Source organism: Hemitrygon akajei, chromosome 6 (assembly GCF_048418815.1).
Source record: "Hemitrygon akajei chromosome 6, sHemAka1.3, whole genome shotgun sequence".
Classification (NCBI taxonomy): domain Eukaryota; kingdom Metazoa; phylum Chordata; class Chondrichthyes; order Myliobatiformes; family Dasyatidae; genus Hemitrygon; species Hemitrygon akajei.
In genome coordinates, this window is record NC_133129.1 from 39,897,167 (window position 1) to 39,913,103 (window position 15,937).

The 15,937-nt window shown below is 42.3% G+C and overlaps 1 long non-coding RNA gene across 1 annotated transcript in view; it reads right to left on the bottom strand.

The window, feature by feature from the left end:
* Window positions 1-278: 278 nt before the first annotated feature.
* Window positions 279-15,937, bottom strand: part of LOC140728705 (uncharacterized) — a 39,882-nt gene continuing 24,223 nt past the window's right edge. The window contains exon 4 of the long non-coding RNA XR_012099158.1: window positions 279-423. This is a non-coding gene — a long non-coding RNA (uncharacterized lncRNA). The remainder of the gene's footprint in view (window positions 424-15,937) is intronic.

Sequence of the window (15,937 nt, forward strand, 5' to 3'; positions counted from 1 at the left end):
AACTTGTTTCACACCATTTGATGTACAACTAGTGTTTTTCCTTTTGACTTCAGTTTCGAAGTTCTTTGGCATCATACTTAGTCAAATGTTACCTTGATGACAAGGGTAGCCATTCTGCTTTCCAAAATGAGATGAGCTTTATTAGAAAGTGTTATTTATCACATGTACATTGAAACATATGATGAAATGTGTCACTGCGTTGGCAACCAACACAATCTGATGCAAGTCATTAGTCATCAACTATTACTCAGTTAGCAGATTTCCATCACAGTAAAACCTGTTATTTCTTCAGAAGATGCCAAAGCCTGGTCAATGTCCACTAATTTGGTCTCTGTAAATGACTCCACTCCTCTTGGAAGCTTACAGATTTAAAGGAGGGCCACTGTTGAATCTCAACCATTTTGAGAGAGTAGTTGCTTTTCCCTGAGAAGGCAAATCCAATGTTAGCATTCATTTCAAGGAAATTGCAATATAAATTCAAGAATGTAATGCAAATGTGTTAAAAGGCATTGATCAGACTATATTTGGAGTATTGTGAGCAAGTTTGGCCCTATATCTTAAAAAAAGATGTATAGGCATTGGGGAGGGTCCAGAGGAGGTCTATAAAAGATACCTTGGGAATATATGACACACACAAAATGCTGGTGGAACACAGCAGGCCAGGCAGCATCTATAGGGAGAAGCACTGTCGACGTTTCGGGCCGAGATCCTGGCGAAGGGTCTGGGCCCGAAACGGCGACAGCGCTTCTACTTATGCTGCCTGGCCTGCTGTGTTCCACCAGCATTTTGTGTGTGTTGTTTGAATTTCCAGCATCTGCAGGTTTCCTCATGTTTGCTCTTGGGAATGTACGAGTTGTGTATGAGGAGTGTTTGGTGTCTCTGGATCTCTATCGATTAGAGTTTAGAAGGATAAGTGGGATCTCATTGAAACCTATCGAATATTGAAAGGCTTGGATAGAGTGGACATAGAGAGGATATTTATCATAGTGGGTGAGTTAAGGGAAAGAAAGCACCTTCTCAGAACAGAAGGGCATCCCCTTATACTTTCTTTGGCCAGAGGAGGTGAATCTGGAATTCATTGCTATGAACAGGTGTGGAAGCCAAGTCATTGGATATATTTAAAGTGAAGGTTGATAAATCTTTGATTAGTACAGGCATCAACGCTTACCAGCAGAAGGGAGGAGAATGTGATAGAACATAAATCAGCCACAATTGGCAGAACAGATTCAAATGGCCAAATGGCATCATTCTGCTCTTATGTCTTGTGTTTTAATGATTTTTGAGGATGCCTCTGGGAGACTGCTGTGTGTAGGAAAACAAAGATGTTCAGAAAATTCTCATCTTCATTTGGAGAAGCAGAACCCCAGCCCCTCAGTTGGGTCTGTTCTCTTTCCTTGCATCGCTTGGTGGGTTTCATTTCATGCTGTGGACTTGGCAGTGCCTAAAAATTCCCCTCCAACTCCGACCAAAAGTACCTTGTGGGGGAAAGGGTGGCAGATGTTGCTGGGATATTGTTACTTTGCTAAAGCTTGGAATTTACTACCTGGCAGAACTGACGGGTACCTTCAACTTCAGCAGTTCAAAAAGACCATTTAAAACAAAGCAAATTTAGAGTGGGCAATAAGTGATGGCTTTGCCAATATCCAGATCTCCGAATGAATATTAATGCAATGCATTTTTACACAGTTGCCAAATTATTAGGTACACCTGCTTGTTAATGCAAAATCCAATATGCCAATCATGTGAACAGCTCAATGCATAAAAGCGTGCAGGAGGTTCAGTTGCTGTTTGGACCTAACATCAGAATGGGGAGGAGATGCAATCTAAGTAACTTTGTGAATGAAGTCTCAGTGCCAGACAGGGTGGTTTGAATATCTGAAACTGCTGATCTCCTAGGATTTTCACACAAACAGTCTCTAAGTTTAATACAGGAAAAAAAAGACTGGCAGTTCTGTGGGCAAAAATGCCGTGTTAATGGGAGGACAGAGGAGAATGGCCAGACAAGTTCAAACTGACAGGAAGGCTCAACCACACATTACACCAATGGCGTGCAGAAGAGCAACTCTAAATGCACAACACATGGGCTACAGCAGCAGAAGACCACAGACATACAGGAGGTACGTATTCAAATGGCCATTGAGTGCAGTTTGATCATTCCCAATTTATTTATTTTTTGGTAGCCTCTCCAACTCCTGAGTAGTCTTCCAATATGCTCAGTTGCATTAGAAGCCCATGTTATTCAGTTGACAATCAATGGAGGAGAGATCTGCCTCCAGTCATTAGAGATGAACTTAAGCAGTCAGTTAAACTTGGGAAGTGATTTCAACTGTGTCTCGTATTCTTGCACCTGTTTAGCTGCCATGACCAAAGATGAATTACTTCCCATTGTGTTTTCATGTGCATGAAATAAAAATTAATCAGCAGCAGACATTTGGCACATGTTTGCTTTGCCCAATGTTCTCATGTGCCTTGCACTCATACTAGACACAAGACTGGTCTTTGCAGGGTTAGATTCGCTACTGATCCTTTGCTTTCAGTCATACCAGTAATGATAAAAACAGGAAATGCACATGATCAATTGCCATCCAGCAGAGGTAAAAGACTGCCATTTTATCTGGGTTTTTTCACTTTCCATTTCTTTTTTTTGTCTGAAAGGTGACTTCAGTTCATAGTGGATTGAAAGCCTTTGAGGCTTGTTGGCAATGAGATCACCATACTCCAGTGGTAGTGCTCATAGTGCTCATGTTGACAGTACTGAATTTCGGTTTCAAAATTGTAATTAAATGGAGTTTATGCAGAAATCACAATGATCATTCTATGCAACACCTGCAGAAATAGTGTAAGCAATCTTTCATGCTATTTCTCCAAGGATTCCTTTAATTAATGTTACCCCGCAAGACCAAAGATCCCTGAAATTTTCAGAGCCAAGTTCTGAAATATTAAAGAGCAAACACGAGGAAATCTGCAGATGCTGGAAATTCAACACAGCTTTTTTTGTTTCAACAGTGAGGCGTGTGTCTGAAACCAGAGCAGTTACTATAGTGATCTAAATATTAATTAGGTCCTCGTAGGGAGAAAATCATTGGCCAAGGTATCTGCAAAGTGCTCTGAAGGGAGTGGAGGAGGCTGAGATTGGCCTAGGATCCTGGCAAGGCTGAACTTGAAAGTAGGAGCACATCAGCACTTTTCTGTTTTCCAGCTGGCACTTGACGAAACCATCTGCAGAGGGCTAGCACAACAAGACCACCATGCTGAATGTCCTCAACAATTGTAAAATCTTACAAGACAGTAGAGAGAGGCTACTGTTGGGGAGAAGAGAGATTGTAGTGAGAGATGTCCCAGGTGGAAGAGGTAGGGAGCTGTGATTATGGGAGGCAGGTAGTTGTGATTGGGAGAGGAGCAGGGGCAGATACCATGAAGGGCTGAATGAGTGAGCTATGGTTGCATGGGGAGTGGTTGCAGAAGAGGCTAATGGTACAACCATAAGCATATCATGGATTCCTCACAACACCTAGAGAATGTTCCTTTTTTAAAAATTTCTTCTATATTAACTCTTAGCTTTCACTTCAAAGGGTGGGAAGGATGGTTATCCAGGGTAGATTTTTTAAACTGGCGAAGTTCAGAGTAAATTTATTATCCAAGCACATAGTCACCATACCACATCTTGAGACTGATTTCTTCCAAGCATGCTCAGTAAATCCAAGAAACGCAGAATCAATGAGACCACAAATGGCCAACGTGCAAAAGACGACACACTGTGCAAACGTAAAAGAAAAACTAAACAAAAGAAAATCTGCAGATGCTGGAAATCTAAAGCACCACCCACAAAATGCAGGAGGAATTCAGCAGGTCAGGCAGCCTCTATGGAAAAGAGTAGAGTCGATGGAGGGATCTCTGCCTGAAACATGGACTGGTTACTCTCTTCTGTCGATGCTGCCTGACCTGCTGAGAAATAATAATACGTAGACAATAAATATCAAACACGAGATGAAGCCCTTGAAAGTGAGTCCGTAGTTTGCGGGAATAGTTCAGTGATGGGGCAATTGAAGCTGAATGAAGTTAGCTCCTTTGGTTCAAGAGTCTGATAGCTGAGGGGCAATGACTGTTCCTGAACCTAGTGGTGTGGGTCCTGAGTCTCCTCTATGACATTCCTGAAGAAGGAGGCATGGCCTAGGTGGTGTGAGTCTTGATGATAGATGTTGCTTTCCTGTAACAGCAGCAAGCCCAATGAAAGTGACAAGGAGAGCTGTTCCACGCTCAACGTGAGTCTATTTTATTTGGCCACTACAACAGGTAGAACGAAATTTAAAAAGGCTTAACTTTGAAAGCCAAAGTTGGAACAATTGCCTTTGTTCTGAGATTTACTAAATTTTCACTTCATGCCAATCATTGGGTTATGATTCACCTTGGCATCTTGAGCGTCGCGGTAATATAGCAGTTAGCATAATGCTAGTACAGCACCAGTGATTACTGATTGGGGTTCAATTCTTGCAACTACCTGACAGGAGATTGTACATTCTCCCCATGGCTGTGAGTTTCTCAAGGAGTCCTCTTTCCTCCCACATTCCAAAGATGGGGTTAGTTAGCATGGTGGCACTCCAGGGCTGTCCAGCACAATCATTGTTGATTTGATGTGAATGATGCAGTTCACAATGTACATGTGACACTAAGCTAATCTTGTCCAATCTTAAGTGGGCTTCTTGTGATTTGTATGTGGAGCAAGAGGCTTCAGTCATAAACTATTATTTAATTATATACTTAATTTTTTTTTTAAATCCTCTCTGGCCAAGTTATTTGATGAATCACACTTTAATTTCTTTCTAACTAGTAAGGAGTCAATAAAGAAGTGAGTTATGAAGAAGGGTTCTCAACTCAAAAACATTAACTCTCAGTATCTTTTCATACATGCTACCTGACTCTTTGAGTTCCTCCAGTATTTTGTGTGTCGCTCCAGATTTCCAGCATCTGCAGCCTTTCTTGTCTCCAAGGAATGAGTAAAACTTCCTTTAAATTACATGAGCTTGCTTTCCATATGTCTGGAAAATGTAAATGCACCAAAATGAATCTACCAAAGAAAATGAGTGAGTCCTTTGGAGAACCTCTGTGTTTTATTTGTGGGATTGCATTCATGTTCCAGCTTGTAATGAATGAAATGTTAATTTGACTTCAGGTCATGCCACATCCATGCTTAATATATTAGGTAGAATATCAGATCGAAGGAGAGTTGGAGAGAATAAATTTGGGAATTAAAATGCATCCCAGGCGACCAATATAATAAAACCTATCTATGAACATGCACGTGCTTAACTTTGTGATAACTTGTGAGCCTACTTTGTTTCAATAATTTAGTAGCCTCAAAAGATATTCACTGAGTTGAGTTTCCATGGTAACAGTGTGGTTTTCAAATAGGCTATCAACGATAAGCATGAGATTCTGCGGATTCGAAATCCAGAGCAGTGTGCACAAAATGCTGGAGGAACTCAGCAGGTCAGGCAGCATTTATGGAGTGAATAAACAGTTGGTATTTTGGGCTGAAGCTCTTCATCAGAACTCAATCATATATAGGCTTTCAAATTTTCGTTTGGTAGAATATAGTGCTGGTTTGAGCTTTCCGTTTGCACTTTGACCCATTGGATGCAATTCAGATGTTTAGCAGTATTTCTGGTCTTTAGAATTTAAGACTTGTAATTAACCTGAATCGTTTATTGTTTCTCTGTACAAACTACCTGAATCTGCTGTATGCTTCCACATTTTATATTTTTATTACAGAATCTGCAGCTTTTAGCTTTGCAATTATGATTTTGTTTAGTTGAGTGTTCAAACTGATTTAATACTAGGATAATAAATTTACTTAGAATGTATGTCAACATGTCTGCCCTGATATTCATTTTCTTGCAGGCATTCACACAGAAATGTAATAGAATTCAGTGAAAAACTATACACAAAGACTGACAACCAACCAGTGTGAAAAATGTTATGCAAAATGCATAAGTAAATAATAATGGGAACATGAGTCTGAGCCCTTGAAAATGAGTCCATAGGTTGTGGAATCAATTCAGTGAGGTGAGTCAGGTTATCCACGCAGGTTCAGGAGCCAGATGGTTGAAGAGTAATAACTGTTCCTGAACCTGGTGGTGTGGGACCTGAGGCTCCTGCACCTTGCTGAAGGAGCAGAACGAAGAGAGCACAGCATAGATGCTGGGTGTCCTCGATGGTGGATCTTGTAGCGGCACTTGCCTCATTCCCATTCTGAGCACCTTGGCAAGATGTACACTGAAGGAAGTGTGCATTCTGACACAGTTCAAGCCTAACAAAGCTAACAAGTTTTATAAAATATCTTTCCCATTCTCCAGAGATAAGAAAGGGAAGAGGCACCATGCTGCAGGCTGTACAATTCTCTGACACAACACAATATCGGGCTAGCATATACGGAGAAGAAAGTGCTAGAACAGAGGAATTCACGTGAAGAAGCTTCACTAAGTTTCATGGAGAAATATAACTGGTATTTTCAAAACAAAAGGAATAATAGACTTGTACCTGCATTTCAGATTTAAACTGGTTAAAATTGGGTAGAAAAGCCTGCAGAAGTTTTAAACAACATCATAAAAATGAGAAAGAGGCCATGCTGAGTCATTTGTTCCCTTGTGCCCACTCTGCTAGTCAAGATTACAGCTGAACTTATAGCCCACCAAACCCATATTAAATCACTATTTCTTTAATATACAAAAATGTATCTATCTCCTGTTTTGAATATACGCAGTAAACTGGTCTCTATAATTCTCTTGAAAAGTGAATTCTAAAGATTTTCTACCCTCTGGGCAGACATTTCAGCCACAGGAAGCAATATCTCTGTCACTTTCTACATGTGACACTCACAAACTAGAATTAACCTCAAACATTTTTTTTGCAGTCCCTCTATTACAAGTACAGTATCTTTTCCCTGGGTAAAGACATCAGACCTGTTTCACGTAGTTTCAACAGGACCATGTATAATTGGAGGAAGATATCTCTAGGCTTGGCCTCAAATTCTCCGGCAAATTAAGGCCATTTCCCTTCCTAGTTGCTTGCTGTACCTACAGGTTAACTTTATTGACTGGTATATAACGGCAATCACTGAACTTCAACACCTCTCATTTTGCACCTTTCAAACAATACCCTGACTTGTTAGTCTAAGACACAGCAGCACCTACATTTTCTGAGGAGACTGAGGCTTGCAGGCTCCCTGCCCCTATTCTAACAACTTTCTACAGAAACACCATCAGGAATCTCCTGTCTGGCAGCGTCATTGTGTGATACAGAAGCTGTAAGACATCAGACGACAAGATCCTACAGAGGATAGTAAAAATCACCGAGAGGGTCACTGGGATTGTCTTCTTCCACCACACCCCACCCAATGAAACCCCTGCCGTCACTGAGATCTTGTCACTAGGACAGTGAGCTGTTTAATGTACAGTTTTCCTGTGCCGTGCACTACGTGCACTTTTATTTTTTAACTTGTTTGTGGTAGCATTTTGTTTCCTGTGCCATGTGTGACGGGTACTGTGGTCCAGTGGAAGGTTGTTTAAGCTATTTGTGTGTACTTGCGTGCAGTCCTCCTGATGCACCATCAATAACTCTCGGAGATGGGAGGCGAACGATAGGCTTTTATTAGCTGCAAGAGACCACCACACAACATCCTGGAGACTGAGGGAGGAGCAGTGCCTCCAATCGCCTTTATACAGGGGTCAGTGGGAGGAGCCACAGGAGCAGTCAGCAGAGGGGTGTATCCAGACAGGTATATGTAGTTCACCACACCTCCAAACCTCCATAATTTACACTCCTCATCAATATCATCCCTATCACTTGTATTCTTTCAAACAGCCGAATCCCCAGCACTAAATCCAGTGACACCTCACTAGTTACTGTCCTCCAAACCTAAAAAATAACCCATGGGTTCCCATTTCCTCCTTTCTGTAGGTTAACCATTCCTCAATTTCAGCCACTCCCCTCCTCCCGCAGTGCTCCAGTTGTGTTTATTAATCTCTCGCGTAGCATCTTGTCAAAGGCTTTGTGAAGGTTTAAAGTCAATTTATTCTCAAAGTGCATGTCTCCATATACAACCCTGAGATTCACTTTCTTGTGAACATACTCATTAAGTTTGTAATACAATCAATGAAAGACTGCACCAGCCTGAGCATTCAACCAGAGTGCAAAATATGACCAACAGCAAATACACAAAGAAACAATAATTAAATGTCAAGAACATGAATGGTGAGCCCCTTAAAGTGAGTCCATAGGCTGTGGATGGGGTGTGTGAAGTTATCCCCTTTGGTTCAAGAGCTTAATGGTTGAGAAGTAATAACTGTTGCGGAAGATGGTGGTGAGTCCTGAGGCTCCCTTACTACCTTCCTCATAGCAGCAGCAAGGTGAGAGCATATGACCTGAGTGAGGACTTCACCTGTGATGGATGATGCATCATTAGGAGTATGGACATTATGTTGTAGTTACGGAATATAAAGCCAGCTGATGGCGTAGTGGCATCAGCGCTGGACTATGGAGCAAATGGTCCCTTGCACGCTTTCCATCTGTGCTAGGCTATCACAGTGTTGATACACCATCAATAACTCACTCTGAGACGTAAGAAGTGAGATATCGGCTTTTATTGACTGGAAGAATGAACAACACTACATCCTGGAGAATGAGGCCAGGCTCAGGCCTCAATCGCCTTTATACAGGGGTCTGTGGGAGGGGCCACTGGAGCAGTCAGCAGGGGTCTGTGGGAGGAGCCACAGGAGCAGTCAGCGGGGGTCTGTGGGAGGAGCCACAGGAGCAGTCAGCAGGGTCTGTGGGAGGAGCCACAGGAGCAGTCAGCAGGGTCTGTGGGAGGAGCCACAGGAGCAGTCATCAGGGGTCTGTGGGAGGAGCCACAGGAGCAGTCCAGACAGGTATATGTAGTTCACCACAATGGAGTGAGGTATATCCATGACTTGAAGGATTTTCTGTTCAAGTGCATTGGTGTTTCCATACCAGGTTGTGGTGCAGCCAATCAATATACTTTCCACCACACATCTACAGAAGTCTGTCCTGTAGGTTTTTGCAAGCAAGATGATTTGATGTGTTTTATGTTTAAGAAAAACTGTAACAACTCACTTAACTGAACTCTAAAATACTGAACAAAGTGCAGTGAAAGTCCTCTAACTGTTCACGTACAGCCCCCACAGCACAGTCCGAAGCATCAGTAGTAACGGCTATAGGTGCAACGGGGAGTGGGTGCACCAGTAGGGAAATGTTGGGAAAGAGCTCGCTTGGTGTCATCAAATATCAGCTGACCAGCCAGCATGTGATTCGAGGTGTTGCCTATAAGTGCACTATACAGTTAAGTAGCAAGTGGAATGAAGCAGTGATAGGAATTCACTACGTCTAAAACTTCGTGTAGTTTTTTAGTAGCATGGTGTGTTGGAAATCCATAATAGCGGTTTCTTCTGATGAATGGGTTTTCTCAGCTTCTGCAGAGGTGCGATGACCAAGAAAGTCAATGATTGACAACCCTAACTGGCATTTGGGGTTAATAATATGGGCTTCAGAGCTCGGTGTGCCGAGGTGAGATGTGTTCGGATTTGGATGCAATGGTGACAAGTGTGTCATCCAGGTAAAGAAAATCTAACTCCTTTAATATGGAGTCGAGCAGCCGCTGCAAGGTCTGTACTGCATTTTTCACCCGATGGTAGCCCCTAACTGGATCAACTTTGGGGTGCAAAAAATCAGCTTTCCAGCTAAACATGCCGATAAGTCTTGCATGTGTGGGACCGGGTAACAATCAGGGCTGGTGGCCTCTTTAGGGCATTGATAATCACCACATGGGAGGCAACTACCATCTGACTCGGGGACAATATGGAGGGGGAGGTGAGCCCAGGGGCTATTCGACAGGCATACAATGTCAAGTCTTTCGGTGTTGGCAAACTCAGCCTTCACGGTTGCCAGCTTTTCTGGGTCCAGTCTATGCACTCGGGCATGGACTAGCAGGCCAGTTGACGAAATGTAGTGCTGAACCCCATGTTCTGTGCCTGTAGTGGCGAATGTAGCCTTGGTGAGCTTTGGGAATTGGCCCAGCAGTTGAGTAAACTCATGGTGGTGCATGCACTTGCCAGTCGTTGGGAACTTACTGGGGAAATAGGGTAATGGCCCAAAGTCCTTCACATCCACAAGCTGGCAGTTTTTAAGATTGACTAATAGTCCTTGGGCACACAGGAAATCTGCACCACTTTAGCCAGGACAAAGTCCCATGTATAATGCCACCTGACATATCCCGTAAGCATGGATCCTGCTGCCTTTGGCAGCCTGCAGTGAGCTTTCACTGCTCTTTGCCTTCTCATCAACAGGCGATGCTGGCAGCACGTTCACTCCAGCACCTATGGCACACAGGAAGCTATTCAACTCAAACTATACGCAAAGCGCGATTAAAAGTCCTTTACCAATTGCATCATCGGGTCAGACCAGCCTCTTCAAGCAAAACCCCAACTCAATGTTGGTGGTTGTGAATTGTGTACATTTCTACCGATTACATTACCCTACAGTCAGTTTTGGATGTCATGCCAAATCTTCACAAACGCCACAGGAAGTAAAGGCACTGCTGAGCTTTCTTCGTAATTGCACTTGTATGCTGGGCCCAGTGCAGGTCCTCCGAAATGATAGCTCTGAGGAATTAAGTTGCTGACCCTCTTTTTATCCTCCAGAAGTCAATAATCAGTTTCGTGGGCCGTGCTGACATTGAGTTGTTGTGGCACCACTCGGCCAGATTTTCAATCTCCCTCCTACATGTTGATTCATCACCCCCTTTGATTGGGCCAAAGACAGTGGTATTATTAACAAACGAGTAGAACATTGGACCTATGCTTTGCCACAGTCAAGTCTAAAGTGACTAGAGCAGAGGGCTGAGCGCAGACTTGTGGTGCGCCTTGCTGATGGAGATTGTGGAGATGTTGTTGTGATTCTGAACTGACTGGGGTCTAAAGGTGAGGAAATCGATGATCAAGGAGGTGTTAAGATTAGGGTCTTGAAGCTTATCAATTAGGTTTGAGGGGATGATGGTATTGAATGCCAAGCTGTAATTCATAAGAGCATCTTGATGGTTGCATCTTTGCTGTCCAGATGTTCTAGGGTTGAGTAAAGAGCCAATGAGATGGCGTCCACTGTTTAGCTGTTGCGCCTGTAGGCAACTTGAACTGGATCCAATTTGCTTCTTGGTCGGGAGTTGATACATTTCATCACCAACCTCTCAAAACACTTCATTACTGTAAATGTAGATGAGACTGGACCGTATTCACTGAGGCAGGCTATCATGTTCTCAGTCACTGGTATAAGTGAAGTCTCCCTGAAGCAGGTGGGTATCTCAGAATGCCGAAGCGAAGGGTTAAAGATCTCAGTGAACACTCAGCCAGTTGATCAGCACAGGTGTTTAGTCAGGTACCTCGCCTGGGACAGACATTTTTCATGGGTTCGCACTCCTGGAGGCTGTTCACAAGTCTGTCTCATCCTGAAAATCACAGGATCATCAGGTGCTGTGGGAGTTTGAGAAGGTTCCTCCATGTTTTGACTGTCAAAGTGAGCATAGAAGGCACTGAGTTCATCTGGAAGCAAAGCCCTGTTGTCTATGTATCTTGGTTTCTCTTTATGGTAATACCCCCTTCACCATCCTCCATTCCCTTTTCTCTCTCGCCTTACCCCTTACCTACCCTCACCTGCTGGTGCTCATCCCTCTTTATTTCTTCCATGGCCTTCTATCATCTCCTATCAGAATCCCCACATCTCCAGCCCTGTGTCTCTTTCACCAATCAACTTCCCAGCTCCTTACTTCACCCCTCCCAGTTTCACCTATCACCTTGTGTTTCTCCTGCCCCTCCTCCATCTTCTAACTCTGACTCTCTTTTTTCCCTCTCTGGAGTCCTGATGAGGGTCTCAGCCCGACACGTCAACTGTACTCTTTTCCACGGAGGCTGCCAGGCCTGCTGATTTCTTCCAGCATTGTGTGTATTGCATAATAGACCAATTGTTTCACACTTATCTTTTCTATTTATAGCATCAAGATTTGGTAAACATACTGAAAATTTCCTTTCATAAAAGGGAATTCTTGTCTCCTTAGCTGCTGTTTTAATTCTTTAAATGCACTTTTACATCTTTAATAATAGATTCATGCCACTTGTCAAGCTAAGCAATCTAAAAATCCAATTTTTTTTTTCTTTTAACTAGTTCAAGATGGCTTCTAGTTTAAAAATTCCCCACAGGATGAACTATTAGTAAACAGAAGCAAAGTGAGTATTGTAGACAGAGCCAGACACAACTGAGATGTCATCACCAAAGGGTGCATGTGTCTAGTCTCAGTCTTTCGTGCTTGTCTGATTGGCAGAAGGCTGCAACAGAACGACCAAATGAGGTTTAACGTGTTCTGTCAACATATCAGATAGCACATCATAAGCAAACAGTCAGTTGATGGTATTCTAGCCATTCTTTTAGTCATTGTCTTAACAAATCTGAAGTTTTGTAATGAAAATTGCACAGAGGAGACACAATACAGGAAATTTGTTTAATTGTTTATTAATTTCTTAAGGAAGCAAGTTTTTAAACGTGGCCAGGATTGATAATATTTTACTTTGTAACAACTTGGCTTAAGCAGCTTGTCAATGCTCCCCATGGAGAAAAGGTGTAGTCACGAGAATGTTGCTGTTTACGTGCTGTTTTGAAGTGTAGTTAGTGCTGCAGCAAACCTGCTAAGCAATTTGAAATTCCCATACATTAACAAATAGAACATAGAACAGGGACAGACCTTGCTGCCCACGATATTGTGCCAAACTAATTAAATGCCTATCTAAACTCATCGCTTTTGCCTATACAATATTCCTACCCCACCATTCTCTGCACACTCGTGCCTTTTTAAAGAGCCTCTTAAATGTTTCTGTTGTATTGACCTCCACCACCACTCCTGGCACTGCTTTCCAGCGTCTTCCTCATTTAAAAAAAAAGCTACTTGCCCCTTCACCTTAAACGAATGCCCTCAATTTAATGGTTAGCTCTGATAACTCTGGGGGGTGGGGATTAAATACTAGGAGTACACTATTTCAAATGATGTTCGAAGATCATCCCTAAATGCTTCAGGTCATGGCGAAAGCCTCATTTTAATATTTCTCCTTAAAGGACACATTACTATCAGATAAGGAATGTTTAAGTCTCGAAGTACCCTGAAACTATGGGTTTGGAAGCAAGCGACTGCCACTGAGCGAAGGGCTGACCCACAGATAATCATACCATAACATTCTTAATATGAAAGGTTTCTCTATTCTCTATTTATGGCTGTTGAACTGAGTGGAGGCTTTAGAATTTCATTGCTGTTCTATGTATGAATGGAAGCTTGCTTCACAAAGCATACATTTCAGGAAAGATACCACCTATATGTAAAAATCCCAGAACTTTCAAACTGGCCAGCATCAATATGACCTGGAACAGCAGTAAATCCGTGCCATTCATTTGGAGGAAACGCCTACCCACATTCTGTGCCCAGTTGGGAAATGGAAAGTAATAGTAACATGATTACTGCCCACATCAAATGCTTTACTTGCTCCAGACCTTACAAGACTTATTCATTGAAATGTATTCACATTTCAGAATGATTTATTACTTTCAACATTCTTTTAAACGTGAAAGCTTTGATCTGAATTCAGACATCACAGGAAAACAGCTGTAAGTGAGTAAAATTTGGCTGAAATTGTCCACAGTCCTACAAGACAAAATGTTAGCAAAACAGCTGAGTGTGCATTAAATTTGTATTTAATTTGCCATCAGTTTTGTAGAAACCCAATCCCACTCAGCTGGGAATGTTTCACTTCTTGATGTGAAGAAAGCTACATGCAAAGCAGTTCAATTAGCTTTCAGTGTCTGGAATAACGTGTGTTGATTAGCACCCTACTTGAGATTCAAAATGGCAACACATTGGATTTGTCTATACAACAGTTGAGCAGTTAGTTGAAATAAATGGTTGATTACATCCATGTCTTTGCCTTTTGCACTTTTTTTGTTAATTCCTGTCCTCATCAGAACAAGAAATGAGATCTGCCCAGCATTTTGCAAGACTTCCCCCTTCCTCAACTTGATCCTAGGATCTCCACCTCTGAAGCTGATGTGTAAGCTGCCTTCAGGAGAGAATCCATGGAAAGCACCCAGACCTGATTTTTTGGGGGGCGGGGGTTCCTTGGCCAAGTATCAAAGATTGAGGTTTTAGGGGGAAACTGGCCAGAAAAAAATAGGGGAAAGAGAGATGGGTAAGACATGGGCTGGTAGGTGATAGGTGGACCTGTGGTAGAGGATGGTGGACAGATGGAGCCAGGTGGAGGAGAGGAAAGGGAGATGGAAGTTGGAAGGTGATAGAGGAATATGATGAAGAGGGATGGAGGCCAGATAGAACCAGTTGGGGGAGAGTAACAAATCTAGGTGATCAATGTATGGGGTTGTGTGGATGGACAAGATAAACAATGGTAAAGAACCTAGGTGGACTGGTAGGAGTGAGAAAGGGCCAAAGGTGGGGGTCACATTTACTTGAAACTGGAATATTGAATGTTCATAATAGCATGGGTTTCCAGGCCACCACAAGTGGAATGTGAGCTGGTGGTGTTCTGATTTGTGTTGGCTACACCGTGAGTGGAGAAGATCAAGGTCAGACAGCTCTGTGAATGGGAAGGGGATTTGAAATAACATGCAAATAGAAATTTAAGATGACTACTGTGGACAGACCTCAACAAAAAGGTTGTCTAGTATATGCTTGGTCTCCTCAATGTAGAGGAGGCAACATTGAGAGTACTATGGAAGTATTGTTGCTGTTTTGTAGAAGAATGTACAGCTAAATTCTGAACGGTGAGTGAGTAACAAATAGTCAGAGAAACTCAGTGGGTCCGGCAGGGAAATGGACAGTTGATGATTCAGGTTGAGATGAAGGGTCTCAACTCGATTCATCAATTGTCCATTTTTCGCTATTGATTCTGCGGAGGTCAAAAACAAGTTTTTCCAGCATTTTGTTCATTGCTCCTGTTTACAGCATCAGTACTCTCAAGTCTCCAATGATGAATGAATAGTTCGGCTGCTTTTGGTAATGTCACTTGAAAGGTGACTGTAACCCAGAGATGTTGTGAATATTTCTTATTGTATCATATTACTTTAAAAAAAATTCCTGATGAGGACTGTTTAATGTCTCATTGCAAAGATGGTTTCTTTGAGTCCTGCAGAAAGAATTACTAGAATTTTGTGTTATCAGGACATCCTAAAGACAGTAGGCATGATTCATTTTTGTCATCTCAAAGCATCACAACATACAGTTAATGTATTGTTTGTATCAATGACCAATAGAGGCCAAAACATACTGGGCACAGCCTGAAAGTCTCACACCAACATAGCATGCCTATGTTACTAACCCTAATTTCCACATCTGTGGAATGTGGGAAGGAACCAACACGGCCACAGGGAGAATAAACGAACTCTGGTTCAGGAACAGTTATTACCTTTAACCATTAGGCTCCTGAAATGGGGTGGATAACTTCACTCACCTCAACACTGATTTGATCACTGAACACAACCTATGGACTCACTTTCAAGGATCCCTACAGCTCATGTTCTCAGTTGTGTGTATTGGATTTTATTTCTCAGCTCAAGCTGGTAAAACTTAAGGTGTGGGCATAGCCAAGCACATCTTTCAATTGCTAGGAACTTCCAGACTATTCCAGTGGTGATCAGTATTGTGGGTTTCTGGAAATTTAAATAAATATTGCTGTCTAGGCCTTATTGTTTAATGCTACTGTGTAGTTACTTTGGGGTGATACAGTAATATAGTACATTATAAAACTGTTCAGCCCCCAATGCTTTGTTCACAAATGATCTATTTAGTATGGCATTGTATGCACTAAGCTTTTGTTTTAGTGTA